Here is a 26,060-nt window from a genome sequence, read left to right as displayed (position 1 = left end):
AGGACCAACAACAACCAGGGGGTGGGGAGGACTTTGACTGTGCTCATGTAAGAGTTTTATAGTCTTTAAAATAAAATTTTGCTGAACTAATGCTTTTTAGTCAAAAATAGCTGGGATTTTTTTTAAAACAGAGCCACATGACAAAGCTACTATTTTAAATGACACACAGCTCAGAACTCCAAAGAAACTCAAGTTATTTAATCCTCTCACAGAAACTGAATGCTCTGTTCACTGAAATTTGTGTTGTGCTAATGTGTAAGCATTACCGTATACTGTTTCAGGTACAAGCATTTGGAAAACTACAAGCCACTTACACTATCACTATTACTTTTTATCATCTTGAGTTATGCTCTTTACATTTGAATTGACTGAGACAATTTAATCAGCTTGTTTCTGAAATGCTTCATCATGGTTACTAATGGACAGCACAGTACAAAAATAAAACAGAAAAAAAAAACCTAACAGCTGCAAAAGATTTTGAAACTTATGTGGGTTTAGTACTCAACTTAGGATAATGCACACCAAATGTTGGGGGGAAGGGTTATTTACTTATTTATTTAACTGATGTGGGACAACCAAACCTTTATCAATATCAAAAACTAAACTTCTAATCAAAAATCAATATGCCAGAGAAATGTCCACCATTCCATGCAATAGCATAATGATTCATGTAACACTAAAAGCAATTAATCTGGTTTGGTTAACCTAGTTAAATTCAGCCTGATGAATTAAGCCAGGCTCATCAATATATTGTAAAGATCATGAGGAATACTTTAGTCTACATCTGATGGAGGGAGGATATATGGCCAAGGGGATAATACCAGATATACTAGGCCAGACTCTCAGTTGACTTCAATGAAATCTTCCCAATATTCACCAGCTACAAACCTAAGTCAAAACAGGCACTTGTTAATGGATTCCAATGAACAACATGAGACTGGGGACATAGGCATACAACAGTTACCCAGAGATAAAGAGCAAGCCTTCACAAAACATCACCTACTTCATTGTACCTGTTAATGTACATAGTCTTATATTGCAGTAAATGAAAGCTAATCCATCTATGGGAGTGTTCCCACCACCAGTCCACTAATTGCTGATGCATTGCTTTGGAGCCAGATTACAGGCCTTGCATCTCTCTGGCGCAAGCAATGTCACTTTAAAAGCTGCCCTAAATGGGAAAGAAACTATTCCCTCAGTGGAAAAATTCTATGTTTTACAATGGGTTCCTCCTCACTTCCACACAAGCTGCTCTGTGCAGACAATTGGGAATGTTCTAGGACTCAAGAGACTCTTCTAGTTGGTATACAGCAAAGCAGTGTAAATTTGGCTCACTTGAGCCAAATATAAAGATTATCTAGTTATGTCCCAATGTACATACGAAGAGAAATCCCAAAAGAGAAAAAAAAAAAAAAAAAAAACACATCACTGACTTTAACAAGTTCAAGGAACTGATGGGCAGCATCCTCTGGGAGGCAAATGTGAGGGCAAAAAGAGCCCAAGAGAACCAACTGTACTTTAAAGAAGGCTCCATTAAGGGTACAGGAACAAACTATCCCAATTACACCCCAGGGAATTACGCAATTATACACCCATATAATTTTACGCATAAAATATAGGACCATGCATGATTGCATACATTCAACCTGGGTGGCCTCTGTGCCACCTCTGCAGGGCTCCTGGGACTCCAGCTGGGAGCCCCATGTGGAGGCAGGCAACTGGACAGCTGATGAGTGGGGAACAGAGCTCCTGCCTGCTAGAAGGTTGAGCACCCCTGGTCTAACCTATTGTTGACACTCACATGTAGGTTACATAAAAGGGATACTTGTTTTCAAAGTTACAGCCAACCAATTGCTACTTTTTACATGCAAATTTTAAATTTGCAATGAAAACACTTTTTGCCCATACAAATTGGCAGAATCATATGCAGAATTAAAGGTTGAGACTAAATTAAGACTAAAATTTATACCCAGACTTAAAAAATTACTGCTAACAGATTTAAAAGTATTCAGACAGCTTTTAAGTGAAAAAGTTTTGTCACAAGTAAAAGCCAGACCAGACAGTTACATGAACCGCAAAGCAAAAAGGTTGAACACCTCTGGGCTAGGATGTCTCTTTGCTTGTAATCTGTGCCATAATTTTTTTTATGCCAACACAAGGGCAATACCCACAAAGTAGGGGTGCACCAATAAAGATTTTCTTGGCTGATACTGACGGCCAATTATTAACCAGCCATAGTTGGCCAATACCAAACTGCTAGCCAATTTACAGGAATGCAGCCTGGCAGCTTGGAGAGCAGCATTCAGCCAGTAAGTATGGCGGGGGGAAGGGGAATGGGGGTGGGAGGGAAGGATCAAGGCCTCCAATCCAAGGAAGGAGTAGGGCAGGGACAGGCGCTGCCCAGCCAGGGCAGTGAATGTGACCCCAGGTGGACCCACAGGTGGTTCATTCAGGAGGGGAGTGGCTCCCCGCTGCTGTGCACAACCCCAGGGGAGACACGGGGGGGGGGGGGCATGTGCCCCACCCAGATCTGTGCACAGGGCAAGGGCATATTACCCACTGCAAGCTCAGGCCAGGGGCTGCACCAGCCTCTTCCCAGCAGGGGGGATGGGCCAGGGCTGTGTTTGGGGTGGGCAGCAGTAACACTGGGAGAGTGGCTATGGGGTACGCTATAGCCACCCCAAAACTCCCCATAGCCACCCCTCCACGTGCTGCTGCTGCTCCCTGCTCCACCCCTGCCTGCCCCAAGCACAGCCCTAACCGGGAAGAGGCCAATGCCACCCCTGGCCCCAAGTGAGGCAGCCTGCCTTTGCCCCAAATACAGATCCAGGGGGAGGACATATGCCTCTCCTCAGGGGTGTAAACAGCAGCAGGGAGCCACCCCTTCTGCCCACCCGCTCCCAACCCCATGAGTGAGCCACACATGGCTCTGTCCTTCTCCAGGCAGGGTTGCATTCACCACCCTACCTGGGGTGGCCTGCCCCTGCCCCCATTCCCTCCCTCACTATGGGGGCCTCCATCTTCCCCCCCACACCTCTTTCCACCCCTTTTCCCCCCACAGGCTTACTGGCCAGATGCTGCTTATAACAGGGACTCAGGCAAGAGCCCTGTTACTTAGACAAGGTCAGGCCAGATTGACCAGATGTTGAACCCTGCCAGGTGGGAGGAATTGCACACCTGAGAGAGAATCAGGTGATTAGCCTGCCAAATGGAGCACAAAAATGACAGCGGGGAAAAGACTTTTTGCCTTCGGGCACCAGGACAGAGTGAGGAGTGGCAACGCTCTCCAAGAGAGAAAAGGGACACTTGCCGGAAAGAGGAAAGAAGAAGAAAAGAAAGTGGGACTCAAGTACATGGCAGGTCAGTGGCAGCAAGGTTTACCTTCCCAGGAACCTGGCTGTATCGACAAGGGCAGGAAGAGCAGACACGCTAGGTGGCGGATACCTGAGACATGCAGCAAAAAAGCTTGCCCTGCCAGCTACTCCCGTTGTGCCAGCAAGAATGAGTGAGTCTAAGCGCCGGGCAGTGAATCCCCCAGGAACTGTAAGGAGGAGAGATCATACTCCTCACCAAGATAGAAAGGGACTAGGAATAACCCCAAGACTGGCTCCCAGTGGGAGCATGGAAACTGGGAGTGGGAAACCTGGTGGAAAGAGTGGCAGGAGACTACCTTCTGGATCACATCCACCCAGAGAATGAGGGAAGCAGAGGGTGTGTGCCACTAATGAGATACTTAGCAGTGAAGAATCCCTACCCAGCGTATACAAAGTAACTAATCTGAAGATGTCCTGATTGTAACACTAACTACTTTGCCAACGAAGCAATTGGCAAGAACATTGTTATTTCAGCACCATTAGCCCAGAAATAAAACTTACACGGTGAGCAATTAACATCAAAGTGGCATTATACTGTCCAACAACTAAGACATTAACTTCCTTCTTTTTTATCCAAGTCGTGGCAGGCGAGTACAAAGGAGAGTCGAGGATAAGCTTGGCCATCCCACTCACACTGCTCTCCAAGCTGCCGGGCTGCATTCCTGGCTGTGTGCATGCACATGACAGTTATCAGTGACATTACTGGCTACACCGGCCAAAAAAAGCTGTCTGCCGATAACGTTAATTTTCCTTTTTATCGATGCCCATCTGATATCTGACCAATATATCAGTACACCTGTACCACAAAGATCTACACCAACAGAGAGACAGATAGACAAATGGATGAAAAAGAAAACTCTATTACCTATCACATTTTATTACCTACCACAGACTATTTAATCAAAGATAAGATGACCCTGAATATAAGATGACCCCTTCAATAATTAGATTCTACATCTGGAAAAATTATAAATTTGTTATACTTTTCCAGGTATAAAATCTAATTATTGGAGGTTTGCCTTGAACATGTCCCCCTCATACAGCAGAGAAAATAAATCTAGAAAGTCAGGTTGCCCTCTGCTGCAATTTTTAGTATAGCTACTCCATAAACACACTTTGGTACCTACTTAAAAAGAGTACAAACTATGCCTGATATTACTCCAAAGCCAAAAGGCTCATGATTTACCCTATAGTCCCTTGGGCTAGTCTCCAGCAAAGTCAACAGCATTTCAAGCCATGGTGACCCCACTTCGCTCAGCATGAGTGTGTACTCCAGACACTCCCCAAGAAAGGATCCATGCGCTAGCCCTCCACTCATGACTGGATCCATGTATTCTTGTCACAAGTCTTGGGATCCTCCAAAAATTTCTATGCAGCTGAGGCACAAGGCAACCTAGGCCAGCTCCACCTCATGGAAGGCAGGGCTACACTAATTACCAGAGATCCTGGTTTTCTCTTATAAAAAAAAAAATCCCCATTTTCAGATACAAAAAAGTAACCCAAAATCCACATTTTTCCATGGTTAAAATGCAACACCACTATGTATACCTATACAGCAGTAGGACTCACATGGCACTGAGCCACTGTCAAAGCAGGGGCAGTGAGACAGGAAGCAGAGGCCGCAGCTGTCCTGTGCACAGACTGGGGGCCACATGCCCCCCTAGGGTTCCCGGCACCACCTCTGGAGGAACCTCCAAGCTTTGAGTGTCCCACAGCTAAGCCCAGCCAGGGCCACATTCACCATCACTGGGGCCTCAGCCAGGCCAGTTCGTGGGGCCATCAGAGCCTGGTAGCTCATGTAGGGGCATGGCATGGGGGAGCCTAGGGGGTGGCATGGGCCCCCCTCCCCCAACTCTCCTACAGTGCACACAGTGGTGGGAGCCATCCGCCCCCAGAGGAGCCTCAGGGCTCCCATGGTCCTACAGCCCAGCCCAGCATGCCCCCCCACCAGGGCCTGAGCCCGTCCCCAGTCTGCCCCAGCCCTTCCAGCAGCAGCGGTGGGCTGCTGCAACCGCCCTCCCCTTCCCACCCCCTGTGCGCCATGTCCCCCACACTCCACAGGGCCGCAAGCCACCCCCTCACCTTGCCTCCCCCACACATGGCAGAGCACACACTGGTTCCCTCCACCTCACCTGTGCGCCTGTCTGCCAATGAGGCTCCAGGTGGTGCATGTACAGTTGGCCTGGACAGACAGACACACAGCCAGAAGTGCTACAGCTTTTATTATATTAGAATGCTCAGAGTTGGCAGCATTTAATCAATTTCGTAGTTAGTTTCTGTTACTGAGCACATGCTTTTGGCAGCAGTTTAACGATAGACAGTGTATTTAGTGAGGTTTCCTTGTATGAGCATAAGGGGCTTTTTTCCTCTCCACATGCTGATGGGGGGGGGTTGAGGGGGAAAGGGACACCTCATCTTGTACTTGTGTAAATTCAGTGTTTTATCCTGCATCATTTTCCATTTACATAAATATTGGTGTCTGTCTGAAATAGCTTCTCCTTTCCTTATTGTAACAGTTTGCTTTGGAAATCCCATAAAAGACTGGCAGATTCACAGTAATGAATTACAACATTGCCAAGAATTAATTGAGATATTCCGAAATTAATTCGGAAGAAGGATTTGATGAAATAGAATATGTTAATAATTAGCAAATACAAGAAAGGAAATTTAGAAGTGATACATTTATATTTCATTCAGAGAACTTCCCCATGATGCACGAGGAATAGTCAAATTTCTTAAAATCTGTCTGGCTTCCCTTTTGGCTGAGGACAGTTAACTATGGCTCTTTTCAGAGCTCTTTAATACTTGCTCAAATTACCCAAGAATGGTCAACTCTACAATGTCACGGTTTGCTTGACTCATCCTCTGGGAAATTCAGTTTGTCATACTCATCACCATAGGATCAATATGCCTCTGCCTGCAGCATTTGGGTATACTTGAAAAACAAAATATTACCTGTCAACAGTTTATTCATACAAAGAATTGGAAAGAAAAAAAAGCAAACATATTTTAGCTATTATATTTTTTATGAATTAAAACATTTCATAAAGAGTTCAAAAAAAAGTTTTGGAATATAGGAGATTGGAGGATCTTTCAGAAAAATATTTTACTGACAGCAACTTTACAATAATCCACAATCATTGCTGTGGTTTTTGCTGATCAACCTGTACCCAGGTTTGAGAAATGCAGAGGTTATGGGCAATTAAACAAGTAAACCAAGTTCCAGAAGCTGTGGGAGTGGCAGTGCGATTTCTGCGCCAATGGCGGAGCATGGAACTACAGCCTGGCCAGATCCAACACCCAGCAGCGGCGGGAGGGGGGCTGGAAGGAATTGTGTCCTGCCACTGCCAGTACTTACGCATCGCGTATGGGTCAGTGTCCAAGAATATAAGTAGATGCTTTGGTGTCAGACAGACAAAAAAAACCCCTAGATTTCAAGTCCAAATTACTCTTTGGTCCCCAACTTGCTCAGACACACGGAAGTAATCATCTACTAACCAGCAACAAGATTACTTGCCCACCCCCCGTTCACTTGGCCAAGATAAAGCTCAGTGACTATGGAATATGCTCTTCCCTTGAATACTGATCAGCATTTCAGGGAGCTTTTTCCTTGCAAGAAATAATCATTGAGGATTGATTCTGATGTATAAGCTATGGATGCAAAAGCATATCCCTGATGCCAGGAAGAATTCTTCCGCCAATTTTCATGTCATTGCTACAAAACATAGGTCATAAGAAACTAGGGCTGGAAGAAACCTCACAAGACCATTTAGTTCAGACTCCTGTTCAAAGCAGGATCATCCTTCATTAAACCATCCTAGTAAAGCATTTAACATGCTCTTGAAAATTTCCAGGCATGGAGTTTCCACAGATTCTCTAGATAGCCTGTTCAAATGCTTAACCACCCTCACTAGTCAAAAATACTCTTATACTCCTCCCTAGTTCCTTGTCCAAGTTTCCACTTCTTATAAGCTTCCTTTTTGTGATTTAGTTTACTGAAGAGTTCCTTATGCCAAGATGGTCTTCTAGTTGCTAGCCTTCCTGCACATTGGGATGATTTGTTCCCGAACTCTCAGTCAGGCTTCTTTGAAAGTACAGCCAGCTCTCCCGGACTCCTCTAATTGGCTTCCCAGGAGATCCTGTTCATGAGTTCCCTGATCAAGTCAAAGTCTGCTTTTCTGAAGTCCAGGGTCCTTACTCTGCTGCTTTCCATCCTTTTCCTCAGGACCCTGAACTCAATCATCTTGTGATTGCTGCTGTCCACATTGCCATCTACCAGTACATTCCCCATCAATTAATCCATTTGTAAGCAACAGGTCAAGAAGACCACAGCCCCTAGCTGGCTGCTCCAGCAAACTGTCCCCAACACTCTCCAAAAATTTCCTGGATTGCTTGCACACTGCTGTACTGCTCTCCCAGATGTCAGGGTGACTGAAGTCCCACATGAGAACTAGGGCCCGAGATCAGAACACTTCTGCTAGCTGCTAGAAGAAAGCTTCATCCACCACTTCCTCCTGCTCTGATGGTCTATAACAGACCCCCACCACATCACCCTTGTTGCTTTTTCCTCTAAACCTAACCCAGAGACTTTCCACAGGCCTATCTCCAGTTTCATACTAAAGCTCTGAGCAGTCATGTGGCTTTTTTACATAAATTGTAACTCCTCCTCTTCTCCCTTGCCTGCCCTTCCTGAACAGTTTGGACCCATCCACGACAGTACTCCAGGCATGCAAGCTCCCACCAAGTCTCTGTTATTCCAATCATGTCATAGTCCTGTGACTGTACAAGGACTTCCAATTCTTCCTGCTGGTTTCCCAGACTCTGTGCATTTGCGAACAGGCACCTAAGGTAATTGCCCCAGTTTTTCCGGAAGAATGAGAAAACCTCCTGTTGCTCCGTCCTGCTTCCCCTTTTTCCAGGTCACTGGTCCACTTCCCCACTTACCTCAGGGCATTGGTATCCTTCCCCAAACCTAGTTTAAAGCCCTCTTCTCAAGGTTATCAAGCCTGTTTGCAAAGATGCTCCTCCCTCTCTTTACCAGGTGAATCCCATCTCTTGCCAGCAATCCTTCTTCTTGGAACATCATCCTGTGAAGCTTTGCTGGTGACACCACCTGGGCAGCCAGGCATTAAGTCTGCAGAATATGTCCATTCCTGCCTGGGGATTTTCCCTTGACTGGAAGGATCAAAGAGAACATGGCCTGAGCTCCAATCCCTTTCATCCTTGCAGCCAAACCCTTGTAGTCACTTTTAATCTGCTCAGAGTCTCCACTACAGTATCACTGATGCCCACACTGATCAGGAGCATGGGGCAGTAGTCAGAAGGCTGGATGAGTTTCAGTAATCCCTCTGTGACATCTTGGATCCAGGAAAGCAGCAGACTTCCCAAGGCAACAGGTCAGCTTGGCAGATGATCCCCTCCATCCTCCACAGAAGGCAGTCTCCAACGACCGTCCCCCATAGCTTCCTCATGGTGGTGGCAGTGGTCTTGATCCTTCCCATCTTGGGGAGGCCTGGCCTGTCCTCCTCCACCAATAGAATGTGCTCCTCCCTCTCTGTTGCTAGGGCTCTCTCTATTCTCTAGATGGACTCCTGCAGGTAGAGATGAAGATTTCTGCTTGCTGTCAGAGGTCACAAGCTTCCAGCTTCTACGTTCCCGGGAGTCCATGTCCCCTCCCTTCTCTAGCACCGCCTATGGCATTTCTTCATTCACAGTCCCAGAGTTCTCCTCCAGCACTGAATCGATGAACTCCTCACAGTGAATGATGTTTTAGATCCTCACACCTCCTCCAATAGCTGTCTTGCACGTTCCCCGAGACACACCACCAGAGGCACTGCTCACACCACAGGCACTCCCCCACCTGGCCATCAATGGAAAGAACTTGCAAGCCACAGTCCCCACAGCATCAAACCTGGACCTGGGTGGAAGCTTCCATGGTGAGAAGTCCTGCCTGGACAGAAACCTCACAGGCACAAGCAGAGGCAGTGGCAGCAGCTCTGGCTCTGTGACATCCTCCAGCCATTTCCCTGTGTCTATTAACTTGCCTCTTTTCTCTTACTGTCCTTCTTACAAGCACACCTTCCCTAGTGAACTCACCTTAAAGCTGGCCTCTTTGCTGTTCCTTGGCCCCAAACGGTTCCTTTTTTCCCTGCCTCCTCACACCAAACAAAAACTTTTCCCTCAAAGGGGCATGGGGGGCAGGGGAGGGGGGCAAACTGACCTGCAAACTACTTGCCCTGGCCACTGGCTCCCTGGTCACTTGGGGAGTCTCCTTTTATACCCTACTGGGCCTGGACTGGCTCCACCCCCTCATTAGGCTTCTGTCTGACACAGGCAGCAATCATCAGCTAGCAACACTCCCAGCTTCTCAGAGCACAGGCCCCAAACACACACAGCCCATGAAACACACTCAGGAAGCCAAAAGCACAGACAGCTGTGAATCACTTTCCTTGCCTGGGCAGGATCTAGTGCCTAGGTTCTCTTCCCCTTCCCTTTCCTCCTCTTGCTCACAGCAAACTGCCTGCCCCGTTTGCTGGCTTGTGTTCCTCAGGGTATCCCACTCCATGCAGTCTCCCCTTTCTGCCTGCCTATCAGCCATTCCACATATCAGTCAGGCAAAGGGAAGTTTAAGGTAAAGTATGCAAGAGGTTAATTTGTCACAGCATTAGACTTAGGGGATTTTTAAATCTACCCCCACTCTTGTTTCTGTGTGTTTTGTATAACTAGTCATTGGACAGAACACAGAAAGAGAGGCTAGAATTCAGGACTCCCAACCAAGAGCCCTAACCATCAGGCTAAACAGTTTGGCTTTGTCTGGTCCAATAAAACTTAGATTCTTTTCTGCAGCAGGAAGGATGTGGAATTCTTCACTGCAGAATACCTCATAGTGCAGCAATTAAGACAATCCTGGGAGAGAGAGATGTGGGTTTGAACCTCTGCAGGCTGAGAAGGGCCTGGAACTTCAACTACTTCCTAAATGAGCTATTTAGGAAAGAATTATGCTTATTCTAGACTCTAGCCTCAGAACTGACTAAGGTCTTGGCTGCCTTTAAGACCCAAGTCCTATTGCTCTTCTCCAACCAGAATGACATTACTTTTACAAACTTCTACTCTTAAGACAAACAGCAATGAAACATCAGATGGGTCACCTCCCAAAGGATGCAACAATACACCTGATGACTACAGCTGTTTTCAGCAAAACAGCAAACTTCGCAATCAAAGCCAGGACCATAACAATCTCTCTCCCTCAGACAGAAAGTCCACAAAATCCTTAAGATCCAACAATGAAGTATTTAAACCACCAGACAAAAGTGTAGTTATAGTCTCAAATATAAAGATCACATCAATGAGACCAACAGACAACTCTGACATTAACTAGTATAAAGACCTTAGTGAGGACCCTACACCAGAATTTTCTTCACACCTGGAAAATATTATCAAATCCTTCTCACACCAGCCTCAGGAAGAACTACTTCCACCATCCCCCAACTCACCTACCCCAGGAACTTTCTATATGCTACTTCCAACATTCGCTTTAAAGATTTCCAAACAAGGTAACCCTGGCAGACCCATTACACCCAGCTATGTAATGGTACCCCACTACAGTACCCTCACTAAAAAGCTATCAGGATTCATATCCTGCAAGCAGTTGTCACACAGAGAGCAAGTTTTCTACAAGATGCAACAACCTCAGCAAGATCCAAAGCATCAACCACCTCCACAAGATAGCCATGCGTGCAACCATGGATGTCACCAACCTGAATATTAGCATCCCAAGTTGTGAAAGCACAATTCCCTGCCCGAAATACCTACAAGAACAGAGATTAAACTTAGATATGCAAAAATACATTGAACAAATAGTCTATTTCCTCACCCATAACAACCTCACCTTTATTGACACTTCCTTCAAACCCTGGGCACAAAAATGTTCCCTCAATATGACAACGTGGAAGATATTTTTTTTTAGGAAACCACACCAAATCTGCACTATACCTCTGTTACATAGAGATATTTTCATCATCTGCGTTGACTTACTGACTTCCACCACAGGTTTAACCCCTCAATCAGACTTTCCCTGAAATATTCCTACATTAATATCACGTTTTTAGACACTGCAGTACACATCCAGCAGAGTACCGGGACATCACCATATACAAAAAAAACAAAACAAAACCCATGCTTATGTCTACAAAAGCAGCAGCCATCCCAAGCACACCAAAAAAAAGTATAAGCATCTCCTCCAAGGAGAATACTCGTGATAGCCACCTAGCCAGCCTGAAATCTGCTTTTATACAAGGATGCTTCAGGAGGAAGACAGTATCTTTGAATGAGCCATCACCCAAATAACCTGCAGTAACCTACTACAATACAGAAAGAAATCCTTCAGCAGCTGCACACTTGGTGGCTACCTACAACCCCACACTAGAACCAAGTAGAAGAATCAAACAAAGTGTGATCGTTGTCACGTATAGGCTATAGTTAAGAGAAATATTCCCAGTCCCTCCGCACCTGACTTTCAAACAACCCCCTAACCTTACCCAAGTCATCATCAGAAGCACTGTTTAACAGACATCAAATAGGAAATAGCCTTGCCTTAAGAACAGATGCAAAACTTGTCCACACATCTCCACAACTAGAATAATAACCACCCCGCATTCCCCAAAAACCAACCCATCAGAATCCATGAATCCTACACTTGCTTTTTCCAAAATGTGATATCTGATCAAATGTGCCAAATGCCAACATGGTAACTGCACGGGTAAAACTAAACATCCATTATGCATCAGAATGAACTTTCACAGAAAAAAAAAACCCCCACAAAGGAGACCCCTCCCCACCCCAAGAACACTAAGAGCACCTTTTTCACAGATCAGCCACTTCCTTTCTGACCTTGCTATCTTTGTGTTCAAGAGAAATCTACTAGACCTCTTGAATTCATAAGCAGGATAAACACCAAAGAACCAAGGACTGAAGACTGATACTAACTTTGTTGCACACTATCATATGTATGATTCCTGAAATCCTTCCTTCTCACTACAAATGATAATAAACTCTTCCCTTCTGACTGGTCCTGATCTCCCAATCAAGCTTCTTTTTTTTTTTCCTGCTAGTTGTTGGTCTGATACTCCAAGGAATTTCTCCCCTCTCCAACTTCCCAGTGCTACCCACTGTTTTTAACCACTGTTTCTCTCCTGCTTCTTTCCTTAGAACTGATGAAGAATGCCTTGCCTTCAAAAGCTTGTCTAAGTCTATCCCAACCACACAGTTGGCCTGATTAAAAAAAAAAAATCACCTACAAAAAACCTTGCCTGCCGTAACTTTTTAACCATCACAGCTATATCACTCCAACATTACCATCACTTTATACCCACATTACACTAAACAAGTAGCAGAACAGTGGCAAACTAGGCAGAGTAAGTGCTCAGAGTAGGGGGGACACTGCAGGGGGGGGTGCTTGGGAGGTCTGTGGCCACCTCAAAATTTGCCATAGCCACCCCTCCTAGCACCACTGCTGCCTGCCCCCCACAGCTGAGCCTGGCCTGCTCCAGCCCACCTCAAGAACAGTGCCCTCGCCAGGAAGAGTCTGGTGCAGCCCCCTGGCCCCAAGCCTGCAGCGAACAGCCTGCCTTGGCCCCATGCACAAATCTGGGGGGAGGCACATGCCCCCCCATGCCTCTCCTGGGGGTGCACACAGCAGCAGGGAGTTCCCCCCTGGACATGCTGCCTATGCTTCACCTCAACATCCTGCCCCAGAGTCACATTCACCAACCTGGCTGGGAGCACCTACCCCTGCCCCACTCCACCCCTCACCACAGAGGCCTCTATCTCCCCACATGCCTCTTTTCTCTGACAGACTTACCAGCAGGGTGCTGCTCTCCATGCTGCCAGGCTGCATTCTTGTAAATCAGCTATTGGTATCAGCCAAGAAAATCTTTATTGGTGCACCCCTAAAAGATATCACCCTAAGAAATCCTTGCTCCTTGCATAATTTCTGGACCATCAAGGCTACAACACCACTCTTACACTACCATTTGAATTACAAATCATTTTAGGACTGGTACCTGCACAGGTGTCACCTTCAGCTACTTTAAGGAAAGAGAATATTCTTTTCTGTGCCAAATAAGTGTTTACACTCTCCTGGTGAAATCCTACTGCAGAACTAACTTTAAAGCTAGGTCTCAAAACTCCTGTCTTCTTCAGAGCCTAAGCTTACTCTCCTGAAAGTCAACAGAAGCCTTGCCATTAGTTTCAATAAAACATGAAAAAGCCAACAATCAGTTACTTGGGGTACCGTGTCTTAAATCATGGGTGGCTAACCTGTGGCACAAGTGCCATAGACAGCCTATGTGACTGTCCCTCCCTCAGGGAGGGAGCACTACAACAGATTAGACAGGGAGCACAGGGCTAGCAAGAGAAAGCAGAACAGCAGATCAGGAGAAATAAGAGACTAGGGTAGCACATATGCCAAAGAAGTCATCTAGAAGTCCAGCCCCCTGCTCAAAGCAGGACCATCCTAAACTATCATCCCACCCAAGGCTTTGTCTACCCAGCTCTTAAAAACCTCCAAGGATGGAGAGTCCACCACCTCTCTGTGTAACCTGTTCCAGTGCTATACTACCCTCTTAGTGAGAAAGTTCTTCATAATATCTAACCTAAACTTCCTTTGTTGCAAGGCGAGACCATTGCTCCTTGTTCTGTCATCTGTCACCACTGAGAACAGTCTAGCTCCATCCTTTTTTGAACCTCCCTTCAGGTAGCTGAAAGCTGGTATTAGATCCCCTCTCTCAGTCTTCTCTCCTCCAGACTGAATAAGCTCAGTATCCTCAGCCTCTCTTCCTAAGTCACATGCCCCAGCCCCCTAACCATTTTCATTGCCTTCCACTGGACCCTAATTTATCCACATCCTTTCTGTAGTTGGGGGGGGGAGGGGGGGGGCAAAACTGGACACAGTACTCCAGATGTGGTCCAGGAATACGTTAAGAGTTCTGCAACACATACAGTAACTAGCTACTTGAAAATGTTTGCCTATACTACTGTTCTTCAGTAGTATGAATAGCAGCATTGGAATAAAATCTGATTGTATACCCTTATACCTTTTCCTCAAAATCTGTAGTACTCCTTCAAGTAAGCAAACATATAAATGCAGTATTTTTTTTCAATACCATGTTAAGCAAATTAAATTTGCATTTCCCATCTAAATCATTGATTTAAATTAAACTTTTGTCTGAGTAAGCAGTTCCGATTAGAACACATACAAGAAAGTTACTTAGCTATTTAAATTAACCAAAGGGCAAGAGAAATGCATCTGAAAGATGCTGCTTATTACCACTGTTAATATTATGCATCAGCTAAATGCACAATGTGTGCTGTGGGCAATCTGTCAAAATGAGTTATTTAGATAGCAAATAAGTTCTCAGCTTAGACTTTTCAAAATGTTGCTTTTAATTCACTTTTCACTCTAGATTAATAACAGACAACCATCAATCCTCTGGATCATGGTGTATTCACAAGAGGTCTAGTCAGGTACCTGATGCATCCACTTGCAGCAGACAAGCCCAATTCAAAAGTGACACAGCTTGTTACAAGTTTTACAGATCCATGTGTTGGAGTCCAAATTTACAGCACACTTCTTTCTTATTTTGCTTCTATCCTCTGGATCAAAGCAGCTGCATGTTGTGCTGCACCCAGTGCCAGATGTTCCCTCCAGACTGGACAGGATTCTGCGCACTCCTCCCAGGTTTCTATTTTGATGCTAAATGACTCTGCAGCATCTTTACATGTCATGGTACTGCCACAGAGGATGACCCTGCTTTCTAGAGCCGCCAATCTCACTATACAAAATATTCTTGAGGATACACTCTTTTCCCATTCTTCTGGACGTGGACAAGTCATTGCAACCTCCCCTTCTTGACAGTGATTTAAGTATATCATTCCTGCATGCTCCAGGACCTTAGTGTTTTGTCTTCCTACTCTATTTTCAGGATCTTATGCAGTCATCACCATGGAAGATGTTCAATCTCTTGATGAATACTAGCTTGGCAAACTGCTACACTTAGCATACCTATGGTTACCTCACCATTACCAAGCACCTTGTTATGTTTTTCCTAATACCTGAATCTACAGACACATCTAAGTGAAAGGTATCTGTGGAAGATAACCATCATACTCGGATGTTTCAGCATGAACCTTGCTGATTTCAAGAAATAGCAGGCTTATCACCCAAACACCAACAGTGCTGAGAGTCATCCTTACGGCTAAAAGACTGAAAAATGAGACTTCTGGTAAAAGGCCCAAGAAGCTCATCTTAATAAAGGAAGAGCTACAGGTGACTTGATTAGTCTTCAAGTACCTACATGTGAGGCAGAAGTTTGATAATGAAGGGCTCTTTGATTTAGAAGAGAAAGGTATAACAAGATCCAATAGCTGTAAGTTCGTTGCAAGTTGGAGCGAAACACATTTTTACTTCTAGTCTGGCACACATTTTTAGTGTAGATAATTAGCCATTGGAGCAACTTACAAGGGTTGAGATTCACTGCCAAGACTTAAAATCAAAAGTTAAACTTTTCTAAAAGATGTGCTCTAAATCCAATAAGAATTCATTTAGAGGAGTCCTATGGCCAGTGTTGCACAAAAGGTCTCAATAATTACAAGATCCTTTCTATCCTCATTAATATATATTATCATGGGGGAGGGAGGAGAAGTCGATTCATGGTTCAGGAATTTTTTTTTTTTTTCAATAAAAACTCTCTTCCCACATTTCACTCTAAATTAGTGGGGAATGACAATTTGTTTTCTATAAGGCAATTCATTGTTTTGTTTTATTACCTTCTCCTAAATGTCAGTGAAGCATTAAGATTCCAGATTTACCTAACCATAAGGACCACTGAAGCCCTTACAAAAATGCAAAAACTGCCTAGAGTTCTGTCTGACCAAGTGACCAAACCTGAGAATAGCTGGGGGTGAAGGGAGGGAAGGCATATTTGTACCTTTCTCTCAGAGGGAGGCCATGGAAGTTTTCAAGGACAAGTTTTCAGCTCATAAGAATACTGTACTCCCTTGCATACAATACAGATGAATAACTCAAGTGAACGGGCAGCTGAATTGTTCTTTTCCCTACAGCAGGGGTTGTCAAGCAGGAGCACACATATCCCCAGGGGTACTTAGAAAGGCCATAGGGAGTATATGCGGGTGGGGAGGTGGGGTGCCCTTTACTTACAGAAAGTGATCTTCACCTTAAAAAGGTTGGAGACCACTACTGTAGACGCTCCTCAGAATAGTAGTTATGATTTGGTTCAAGTAAAATATTGTGGAATAATAACTGTTAATATTAATCCACTCCGTTCCTCTTCATATCACAGTTTTTCTTCCTTCTCACCTGATTAGCAGCAGTTGTAAATAAGAATTAGCTAGCAGTCTAGCATAAATTTCTGCACTGGAGCACTAAGATGCTCTGCCAATACTAACAAGACAGACAAGGAAGATAAACAAGAGACTTCTGCAGGATCGCTTTGCTTTCAAAGATACCCATGAAGAATGTAACTGTTGGAAATGCAGTTATACTTCTGCTTGTAATTATCACTGGTCTTGACAGCTGCAGAATCAGGGAAATCTGAACCTTAAAGAGTTTCTCGTTTAGGAGAGAACGCAATTAACATGTTCATTACACAGCATATCCCCTCTTGAACAATATTAGTGAATGGCAGGGAAAAAAACAATTTTGAAAGTCATAGATACAGTACAGTATACCAGAACTGATCATCAGCAAATGTAAATTGTCATTTCTCACTATCTTCAATGGGAGTGACAAAACAGCTACCAGCTGAGGATCTGATCTCCAAACTCCAGCAATGTCTGATGTTTCCTTCTTCTATCCAAACTACCCATTTGCTCTATAATTGCCTTCAGTATGACTGAGCTATGGCATCCCTCCTCCAGCTGTGGCCTTTCCCATGTTGCAACAGAAAAGGAACCCAACTTGAAGTCAAGCAGTGGCTCCTATTAAACACACAGGTTCAAGTTTCTTCCGTCAGCAGCCCAAATCCAAGAGCATTTCATGTCCTGATCAGTTAGCTCAGCTGGACACTGAACTAGGCTTGTTAGCAAAAGTTGTTTAGTTCTGATGTTTGCCAATATCAATTTGGTTACCTAGGAGGTAGGTTACCTTAGGCAGCCACTGATTCCTTTGAAAGTGATCTAGAGTATTATTTTCAATTAGTTCAAACTAAAAGCAATTTAATATCTCTTTCCACAGATCTGTTAACTTAGTTTCCAAATTTCTAGAGATGAACTGTAGAAAAAGTAATACAAGACCCTGAAGTAGAAGGCTTGCTTCAAAAAATATAAAGAAAAAAAATTAAGATACTGCCTTAGTTTAAGTAAAAAAAAAAAGTGAAGAAATAAGAGCTTTCAAGACAAGCAAATGTAAGGAGACAGAAGATTTGCAGATGCCTTTTACTGCCTGGAAGGGGACATGCAACAAGTGCAGCAGGTAAACTGAGCATACCTAGACAATTAACATACAACAGTCTCACCACATAGGTTTTATGTTGTGGTTTGTTTTGCATTTGTTATATATGGTTCAGTCCCGGACAACAAAAAAGACCAAGAATTAGGGTTGCTCTAAAAAGAGTTAAAAGACTATTAAAGTATACTCTATCCACGTATGCTTATTACCTAAACTTTAAATTTTTAGCAGCTTCGACATGATCCAAATTTTACTGAAACCTTCTATTAATCCACATATGAGCCATGGATCATATCTTTCATCAATATCATTTAAATGTCCTGAAGGTTCCTGCTATCTTAGGCAATTCATGATTTAAATGCATTTATAAGCCCTACCTCAAAAATAATCCCATCAAGGGATAAATATGCAAGTTAGCATCTAAAAAGTTTTCCTTCCTTATTTCTCCACCAACCTGGTCAGCAAAGGGAATGCAAGCTGCTCCTCCCTGCTGCACTTCTCTTAGTCTTGTGCAGCAGACACTGGCAGGCAAAGGTATTGTTCAAAAATTTGGATTCCTCCATGACTGCATACTCACAAAAATGGAGCAGGCAGTTGCGATAGGGGACAGCATACGAGTAAAAGATCAGTCCTGAACATTAATTCAATTCCAGAAAGCCACCAACTTAAGAGGAGGGGTGATGGTGTTTCCCTTGGTGGGAAATATCCAAGTAATATTCTCATTTTCCCCCTGGAATAACTGTATTGGGCTCAAGAGTGCATGCAGACATTCAGCAAAATTTGGACCACTGAGAACTTTAAAATGCCCCCAAGCTCTGATACCTGGCAATTAAATGAATGAGCCCTAATATGCAAACATGCATGTTCACAAATTTACTTCTGCAAGTTCACTAAATTATTTTAACGTACAAAAATAGCAATGCCTGTGTTCCCAAAACAACCCTACAAGCCGGTAGAGCCCCATCACCACAACATGAAAAAAAAAGGTAATAAACTATCCACAAGCAAACAAGCGGGACTAGAAATCTTCCTGTCAGATGCTTTCACAAGGCATCTGACACAATGCGTGTCAGCTGTGAGCCTCGTAGGAAGATTTTTATATCATCAATAGCATACAAATTTGCTTCAGTGAAGCAAAAGCATCCCAACTGTTACAGTAGCTTGCTTGGGAAAGACGGAGGGTTGCACGTCAGGTTGCAGCCAGCAACACCAAACCTCTTCCAGCTGGAACGAAGTCCTGCAACTTCCTCTCCTCTTGGCCGACTTCAGGCACCGAGGTGAAACATGATGGAAACCGTCTGCCTTGCAGGTGCATCGGACACCCTCCCTTTCCTCCAAAACCTCCTCGTGGGCGACAGAGTTCTCCTCAAAGCCAGAGCAACTACAAGTGCTTTCAGCAGGGTTTTTTGTTTTTGTTTTTGTTTTTTTTTGGGGGGGGGGAGCTAAACAAAAGCGCTTTTCGTTCCTTGGGCTCTGAGCAGAGATAACTAACCAACCGGCTCAGCCGAGCCGAAGGGGCTGGAGTTGGAAGCAGGCCCGGGTGCAGCCAGGGGAGGCTGGCGGGGCACAGGGGGACGCTCTCCCCTTCTTCCAGGTGAGCACGGGGGGAAAAAAAGTGAGGCGCCAAGACTTGATAGCAGAAAGGAAATAAAATGAGACACCCCCCCCCCACGCCGCTTCCTCCCTCCCTCCGGCGATCCCCCGCGGCTGCTGCCGCATCGCCCGCGCGGAGCGTCCGTCCTTTCCCGCTCACCACAACTTGAGGTTCCCTCCGTCTGCCCCGCCGCGCCGCACGGCAGCGCCGGGGGCAGCAACACCACCGCCGGGGCAGGGCGCTCGGCAGCGCACCCCGGAGCAGCCGCGCGTCCCCGCGCCGCTCACCTGCGGCCGCCGCCGCCGCCGGGTCCCCCGCGCGCTGCGCCCCGCCAGGCCCCGCCGCGGCCAATGGGGCTCGCGAGCGCATCGCTCCGCTCGGACATGCTCAGTGCTCCCGCCGCGGAACCTACCATCGAGGGGGGGTGCCGGCCTGGGTGATACCAACGCTGCGCGGCTACAAACAGCCCCGGGGCGGGGGCACGCAGCCCGGGGGCGCTGCAGGGGCGGGGGCAGCCGCGCTTTGTCGCAGGCGTCTGGTGTGCGTTTGTCCCGAGGGGAGGTGTGGGGACATGCGCACACGTCTGTGCACACGCACAGGGTGTCCAAGCGCTGGAAAGGGGACCTGAATGAAGCCTCGCAAAGGGCGCTCATGTGGATGCGTCCACCCCTCCTGTCTTCCTTTTTCCTCCCCACGCCGGGGGCTGGCGCGGGGGCAGCCCTGGGCCGAGGGGAAGGGCAGTAGGAGCCCAGCGGTGCCGCCCTGGCCTCATCCTGCCTTCTTCCGAGCCCGCCTCGGCGTGGCTGATCCTTCCCTCCCCTCTTCCCCTGCTGCTGCTTCTCCGTGCTCCCACCCTCACCCCTGCTTTTCCGCAGGCGGTCTTACTGCTCTAGGAGCGTGCTTGGTAGCGAGCGGTGTTGGTCTGAGCCAAGAAGACCTACCGAGAGCTAGAACTCTTGGTTCCAAAATGATACTTTTTATTAGAGTAGCGGGGAAACGGTCCTTTTCTGCCAGCTTTCAGGATCAAAGTCCCTTTGTCAGGCTCTGGGAAAAGTGTAGATGGTACAAGTTGGTAAAAAGTCCCCATAGGTAGAAAATAAACTTCTTTTTTTCACAGAGAGAGCTGAAGATGGAAGGCCGTCTCCCTCTGGGTCCATGAGGGCTTACTTTCTTACTGCTCTTCACTCTCTCACTCCTCATCCCCACTCCTCCTGCCTCCTCAGTTTCCTTTTCTCTCCATCCCATTACTGTCTGTGCTTTCCCCTATCATCATTCCGGTCTCCTCTGCTCAGGTGCCACCACACTTTAGCCTCCTCACCTCACCCCTTCTAGTTTCACCACCCAAGGTAGCAACAAATACATGATCTGCCTATTTCAAACAAGAGCGGTAGTTTGACTATGCAAAAAATACAGAACAAGGCTTACTTTTCAGTGAGCCTGGCGCTCAAGAACCTAAATTACATCCAGAAAGTTGAAGTAATATGGACAGTTTGGAGGTGTGTGCCATTAAAATATTTCAATTATTTAAAGGGGCAGAGGGGTAGCAAAAAAAATTATCTTCCAATTCAAAGGAGTCACAAAATTCAATAGAGTGGGGGGAAAATAGCTTTCAAAAACAGGTCTTTGTTTCATCCAAGGAAGTCTAATCAGAAAAGGAAACTTAAATTTCAGTGATGTTAAATAAAGTCGGAACAAGGAAACGATTTTCAGACACAGACTGACACACAATAGGAGGCGTTATATTAAGCAAGACTATGTAGGCAACTCTGCTGTAGTATTTTAAGAAACAATAAGATGACATCAGGGAGATTATAGTATTGAAAAGGGAGTGAATCATGATAGCTGATTATCTCTCCATGCTGCTGTACTTTTACTCTGTTCTTATGTAACTAAAGACGTGTAGACATGGACTACAGAATATGTTATGTCAAAGTCTAATTCTAACTTTACTGATATGTAAAATATATAGTCACATATATTTGCTGCATGTCTCGCCTGCTTACTGAGGAAAAGTAAAAAAAAAAAAAAAAGACTATTAGAGCTGATTCCCATACAGCTGGAGTGGACACCTGGGGAACTGAAGGGTGTGTATTTCAGCATCATTGCCAAAGAGCACTTTAGGTGCAGGAAAGTCATAGGACCAGCATCACTTTGGATAGAGCTCAAACTCAGAAGGTGCAGGGAGAAGAAAAAGGAAGAAAGGAAGGCTGGGTGGACTCTAGGGCTGCATCCAGATGAGAGTAGCTGTTTGTTTTCCCAGGGACAAGTTGCAGCAGTACACCTTGTGCTGCTGCTACTTTGCCCCAGGGAACACCTGTGCCACGCGCATGCTGGTGCATGGCAGGTTACCCTAGGTGGGGTACAGAAGGCTGGAGCCAGCAAATGGCCTGGCCCCAACTGCCTTACCTGGGGTCCTGAGGGCCTCAGACCTCCAGCCACAGTGCTCCTGCAGCTGGAAGCCTGGCTGGCAGCTGGAGTGTGGCTTCGGCCAGCCAGGCTCCAGTTTTGGGTGGGGCACACAGTGCGGCCACATAAGCCACCCCACTTTTTGGCATGGGTTATTTTGACCCTGGGATCTCACACATCTGCGCTTACGTGGATGTGGTCTAGAGGACCATGGAAAAAAAATTGCCCTGGATTGATCAGGAACTCTGAAAAGTATCATGATTCTTAGGAGACTATAGTCCAAGCGTGGGTTCATTGCTGGCTAACGGGGGCAGAACAGGGTTCATCATGGAAACAATATCTCAGACTTCCAACAACCGAACAAGAAAAGCAGCTGTCATTATATTTTGCATTTTACAGCATGGACCTACATTGTTTTGCCCTTCTTATAAATCTGTAGCTTAGTTTGCCTGCAGGAATCTCTCTGCAGATTTAAGATAATAACTACTGTTACGAGGAGGGATAACACCTGCAGGGAACATCCACACATTCAGGCACATGCGTGTGCAGCAGCTCAAATAGAAGTGGTGCAAATATGAGCCGGGGCCTTTTGCCTCAGTGCACGTGCCCGAACATGCACTTTGGTGTGGTGCAAGTTGTGCTACTTGGGGCAAAATAACCCTGCCTTGCTCCTCCCAGATGTGCAACCAGGCGGAGCTAGAGCCCAGGGCCAGCACTTGTGCTGGATCCAGCAGTGTAAAAGACTGCCCTGTCCTGGCCCTACAAGTACAAAAAGCTGCCCTAGCAAGTAGCTCAGGGCTACTCACTCTCAGGAGTTTCTGGGGCCCAGATAATTGGTACCTGGGGACACTACCCCTTGTGCCAGCTGGACTGCAGCAGTCTGGCAGCGGGGGCTGCTGGCTAGCTGTGACCTGCTGCCACCTGCAACAGCATGTGGCCCCAAGGCTGCATGCCTGCCAGACCTGGATGGGGACTGCACAGCCAGTAGAGGCATCTGCCCATCTGGGCCAGCTGCCATTGGGCTGTGGCGGCAGAGTTGGCCTTTGTGTGGCACTACTGCCATGTGTGAACCTGCCTGGCAATCTGGGCAGCTTGAGCCTGGAAGATGTTCCGGGTGTGGTGGCCTCCTTTGAACTGTCAAAGCGTGTCCTCCTGGTCCCATTTGGCCAGAAGGTCAGCCACCTCCAGCTGGGTCCAAGGCACCAGTTCTGAGCAGGCTCCTCTGCCTGGGTCCTGTTACTTGCCTCCCTAGGAGGAATTCTGGTGTTCCCTATTTGAAAACTGGAAAATCCCTGAAATCCATGTTCCTCCACAATTAAAATAAAAGATCACTATATACAGAGAGAGAGCAAGAGTGAGAGAGACAGAGAGCGAGTGATCATAGGGCAATGTTTTATTGATATATTTACAGCATTAAAGCAATTTGGAAGCCTACCAGCATCTCTATTATCATAATACAATTATTTCTAAATATCTATATGTTTTGCTGTTTGCCTTTGGTTTTCTTACCATAGAGCAGTTAGAGCTAAGCAGGATGTGGGAACAGCTGCCCCTACAGCCACAGCTCCTGCCAGCAGGTCTCATTTTGTCTGGCAGCTGGGCATATAGGGTGTGTGCTGGTGGGGATGTGGAGTTTGTGGGAGGGTGGTAGGAAGAGGGGTAGGGGGATGTGGGTGGCTGGAGGGGGGATGTGTGGGGTTGCCAGTAGTAGCTGTTGCCGTTAGGATCACTAGGGCCTCGTGGAAGAGGCTCCCCGCACAGTATGGGGCAGCAGGGACTGGCCCCAGCTGCCTGGCACTCACACTGCCACTGCCCCATCCTGTGTGTGCAGCCCCAGTCAGCAGGGCACCGTGCAGCTCTGTGTGCTGTTGGGCTGCTGGGGCCCCTAGGGCTGAGCAGTGCTGGCCCCAGGTGACAGCCGCAGCAGCCCCAGCTGCCTGACAGTGCATGGAGAGACACAGCGCCCTGCCAACCCAGGCCACACCCGTTCAATTCAGCAGTGGCAGTGTGGGTGCCAGGCAGCTGGGGCCAGGCCCTGCTGCCCCTGCCCTGTGCTGCACAGGGTGGGGGTGGGGAGCTCTGCTATGAGGCCCCAGTGATCCTCATGGCAGCTGCTACTGCCCGTGAGTGCGGGGCTTCTTTTTTTATTTAGTTTTTATTGCCTGGATGCTGGGGCCAGGTGGGACAGTAAAGGGGGTGCTTGGGGAGCAGGCAGGGGATGGGGCCAGTGGGGGTCCTCCCATGGTCCCCTCCCCCCCACCTGCCCCCCTACACTTACTGGCACGGAACCCAGGTTCAGCTCCGGGGCGAGGGCCAGCCATAGAGATGCTCTGGCTGGCTACCAGAGTATCTCTGTGGGGGACCCGAGCCTCTGGTTGCCTGCACCGTGTTTTTTGCCCATGGTATTTTTTCACCCCTGGATATCGGATCTAATTTTGGCCCCATGCTGTAACTTTGTAGCATAGGAAATGGTTTTTTGTTCCCGCACGTGCCTCCTGCAGTGTCTCAAAGGGCTTTGAGTAGCTCCAAGAGGCATGTGTGCACTCGTCCAGATGCACCTGCACTGAGCTCTCTTATTGAGACCAGTCAGAACTGCTGGGTGCTCAGCCCTTTTAGAAAATCAGCTGGGTTATATAGGTATGGACCACATGGCAGTATTCTATGTCACTGTGTACCCAAATGGTACTTATCCAGCTACATAACTGAGATTTTTGGCACAGTCTGCGATTCTGTAGCACGGACACTATGCATAAGTGCTAAAAACAGCTATTATGCAACTGGATTTTGCCCAGAATATTTCAGGCTAAATATCTCAGTTTTTCAACAGAGAAAACTGGACATTGTACCAAACCAGGTACCTTTGAAAAAATCCTAAATAATTTAAATAGGAAACATTTGATAGGATTCTACAAAAATGCTTTAAAAATCTATAGAAATTGAAAGATCTTTTAGAAAAGAATTTCAGAAATTACTTTGAAGAGAATTGGTAGAAATTTTGAGCTCCCTTAGGAAAAATTGTGAACCATTCTAATAGAATATTAGAAAATATAGGACTGGAAGACATCTCAAGCAATCATCTATTCTCAACCAATCCCTACTCTGGACAGAACTATGCTTGTCTAAACCATCCCAGATAAGTTTATCAACTAGGACTTAAAGACAACTTGGACTCAGCTAGAGGCTGCAAGACCTCTCTAAATAATTTATTGTAGTACTTACAGACACTTATAATTGAAAGGTCCTCCTAGTATCTAACCTAAATCTTCTTCATGGCAATTTAAATCTATAAACTTCTTCCCCTGTCCCCTGCACACACAGGGAACAGTTGATCACCCTTCTCTGTTGAGCAGCCCTTGATCTGAAGACTTATCAAAACCCCATTCATCTTATTTTGTCTAGACAAAACAATCCCAGATCTTCCAAGATGCCATCAGGTATCATGTTTTCTAGAGTGCTAATAATTTTTGTTGCTCTCTTCTGAACTCTGTCCAGTTTATCCATGTTTTTCTTGAAGTTCACTACCCAAAACTAAAAAAAAATAGCCTCATCAGGGATAAATACAGTGGAAGAATAGACTAGAATAAGGGTGGGGGGCAACCTGTTCCACAGGTGCCACAAGTGGCATGGGCAGCCTCTATGTGTAGTACATGGCAGACTGGGGAGTAGATAGGCATCACAGTGGCAGATAGGGAAGGGAACAGAAGGGTGACCAGGCAAAGGAAAGGGATCAGAATGGCACACAGCAAGGACGTGGAGCTAATTTGGCAGGCATGCCACAGAAAGTGTGATGACCACTGGAGAAGAAGCATCACTTCCCAATTGGCTAAGTGTCTTGTTACTGCATCCTAGTATGCTATTCACTTTTTTCTTGTGATGGACATGGTCAGTGGTGGACATGGCCATGGCCACTAGGGCCAAGAGGGTGCTGAGGGCCTGGCAGTCAGCATCCCCTGCTGCTGGAACTGCTCCAGGGCCTCCATGTGGGCCCAGTGGTCCTGCTGCACCTCATCCCATGCCTTCACCTGGGCAATGTCCTCCACCCACCAGGCCTGCTTTTGCACCTCTTACACCTGTTCCTGTGGTTGCTCCCGCACCTCCCATTCTTCTGCCACCACCACCAGCCACTGGAAGAGAAGTGTCCAATCCTTGACTTGCTGCTGGCACAGGTGGCACATACAGTGGGCTCCAGCAGTGGGTGGCAGCAACCCTGAAGAAGCATTCC

General features: G+C 46.4%; 1 protein-coding gene across 5 annotated transcripts in view; it reads right to left on the bottom strand.

Moving 5' to 3' along the window:
* Nucleotides 1-19,862, bottom strand: part of OXR1 (oxidation resistance 1) — a 490,067-nt gene extending 470,205 nt beyond the window's left edge. For 2 of the 5 annotated variants that reach the window (XM_090040490.1, XM_090040495.1), the window contains exon 1: nt 19,592-19,776. The gene's annotated coding sequence lies outside the window, so the exon portion shown is untranslated. Of the gene's footprint in view, nt 1-19,591; nt 19,777-19,844 lie in introns of those variants that run through there. The other 3 variants (XM_090040493.1, XM_090040496.1, XM_090040492.1) reach the window with 3 other exon arrangements.
* Between the last annotated feature and the right edge of the window lie 6,198 nt (nt 19,863-26,060).

Source organism: Crocodylus siamensis, chromosome 3 (assembly GCF_052110815.1).
Source record: "Crocodylus siamensis isolate JL-2025a chromosome 3, ASM5211081v1, whole genome shotgun sequence".
Classification (NCBI taxonomy): domain Eukaryota; kingdom Metazoa; phylum Chordata; order Crocodylia; family Crocodylidae; genus Crocodylus; species Crocodylus siamensis.
The sequence above is the reverse complement of the archived record's forward strand: the minus strand, read 5'-3'. Positions and strand labels throughout refer to the sequence as shown.